The following is a 2,500-nucleotide window of genomic DNA, read 5'->3' on the forward strand; positions in this document are numbered from 1 at the left end:
TCTACCCGTGGCACTTTGGTAATGGCTCGGCAGCCTATTATAGGGGGGAGGGGTGTCGTGATGCTGAAACTCGAGTTGCCCAAAGGCTTGCTGGGCGCAATGCCAGCAAGATGCACGTTGCCTTGCCATCCCCTAGGCACACTAGCAAGCACGTTGCGGTTGTGGTGTGCCGCCGGGCTCCCCCGCCCCCCACGGAGGCACCTGCCGTTGCAACGATGGCTCGGAGCGTTGCAACGGAGGAGCCAAATTTTCATATCTCAGAATTGGCTCGTGCATTTTTCGTGAAATTTTGAGGGAACCTTGGTAATATTATGTGAAGGCTGCACAAAAAAATCCAGGTCAAAAATCGCATGTTTGCTCCGTTTTTCATTTTTTTTGAATTTCCGGCATTCCGGGCGGTAAAAAAATCGTCAAAAAAAATCGGCACGGTGTAAATTCACCAAATTTGGAGGATGGAAAGATCTTATTTTTCTAGAGGTTGTTGCAAAAAACGGCGTCAAAATTCGAACTCTAGAGCACTTTCCTTTAGTATGTCTCCTCACGGAAAAGGACGTCTACCCGTGGCACTTTGGTAATGGCTCGGCAGCCTATTATAGGGGGGAGGGGTGTCGTGATGCTGAAACTCGAGTTGCCCAAAGGCTTGCTGGGCGCAATGCCAGCAAGATGCACGTTGCCTTGCCATCCCCTAGGCACACTAGCAAGCACGTTGTGGTTGTGGTGTGCCGCCGGGCTCCCCCGCCCCCCACGGAGGCACCCGCCGTTGCAACGATGGCTCGGAGCGTTGCAACGGAGGAGCCAAATTTTCATATCTCAGAATTGGCTCGTGCATTTTTCGTGAAATTTTGAGGGAACCTTGGTAATATTATGTGAAGGCTGCACAAAAAAATCCAGGTCAAAAATCGCATGTTTGCTCCGTTTTTCATTTTTTTTGAATTTCCGGCATTCCGGGCGGTAAAAAAATCGTCAAAAAAAATCGGCACGGTGTAAATTCACCAAATTTGGAGGATGGAAAGATCTTATTTTTCTAGAGGTTGTTGCAAAAAACGGCGTCAAAATTCGACCTCTAGAGCACTTTCCTTTAGTATGTCTCCTCACGGAAAAGGACGTCTACCCGTGGCACTTTGGTAATGGCTCGGCAGCCTATTATAGGGGGGAGGGGTGTCGTGATGCTGAAACTCGAGTTGCCCAAAGGCTTGCTGGGCGCAATGCCAGCAAGATGCACGTTGCCTTGCCATCCCCTAGGCACACTAGCAAGCACGTTGTGGTTGTGGTGTGCCGCCGGGCTCCCCCGCCCCCCACGGAGGCACCCGCCGTTGCAACGATGGCTCGGAGCGTTGCAACGGAGGAGCCAAATTTTCATATCTCAGAATTGGCTCGTGCATTTTTCGTGAAATTTTGAGGGAACCTTGGTAATATTATGTGAAGGCTGCACAAAAAAATCCAGGTCAAAAATCGCACGTTTGCTCCGTTTTTCATTTTTTTTGAATTTCCGGCTTTCCGGGCGGTAAAAAAATCGGCAAAAAAAATCGGCACGGTGTAAATTCACCAAATTTGGGGGATGGAAAGATCTTATTTTTCTAGAGGTTGTTGCAAAAAACGGCGTCAAAATTCGACCTCTAGAGCACTTTCCTTGAGTATGTCTCCTCACGGAAAAGGACGTCTACCCGTGGCACCTTGGTAATGGCTCGGCAGCCTATTATAGGGGGGAGGGGTGTCGTGATGCTGAAACTCGAGTTGCCCAAAGGCTTGCTGGGCGCAATGCCAGCAAGATGCACGTTGCCTTGCCATCCCCTAGGCACACTAGCAAGCACGTTGTGGTTGTGGTGTGCCGCCGGGCTCCCCCGCCCCCCACGGAGGCACCCGCCGTTGCAACGATGGCTCGGAGCGTTGCAACGGAGGAGCCAAATTTTCATATCTCAGAATTGGCTCGTGCATTTTTCGTGAAATTTTGAGGGAACCTTGGTAATATTATGTGAAGGCTGCACAAAAAAATCCAGGTCAAAAATCGCAGGTTTTCTCCGTTTTTCATTTTTTTTGAATTTCCGGCATTCCGGGCGGTAAAAAAATCGTCAAAAAAAATCGGCACGGTGTAAATTCACCAAATTTGGAGGATGGAAAGTTCTTATTTTTCTAGAGGTTGTTGCAAAAAACGGCGTCAAAATTCGACCTCTAGAGCACTTTCCTTTAGTATGTCTCCTCACGGAAAAGGACGTCTACCCGTGGCACTTTGGTAATGGCTCGGCAGCCTATTATAGGGGGGAGGGGAGTCGTGATGCTGAAACTCGAGTTGCCCAAAGGCTTGCTGGGCGCAATGCCAGCCAGATGCACGTTGCCTTGCCATCCCCTAGGCACACTAGCAAGCACGTTGTGGTTGTGGTGTGCCGCCGGGCTCCCCCGCCCCCCACGGAGGCACCCGCCGTTGCAACGATGGCTCGGAGCGTGGCAACGGAGGAGCCAAATTTTCATATCTCAGAATTGGCTCGTGCATTTTTCGTGAAAT

Source organism: Arachis ipaensis, chromosome B7, assembly GCF_059453495.1.
Source record: "Arachis ipaensis isolate K30076 ecotype BB chromosome B7, ASM5945349v1, whole genome shotgun sequence".
NCBI classification, from domain to species: Eukaryota; Viridiplantae; Streptophyta; class Magnoliopsida; order Fabales; family Fabaceae; genus Arachis; species Arachis ipaensis.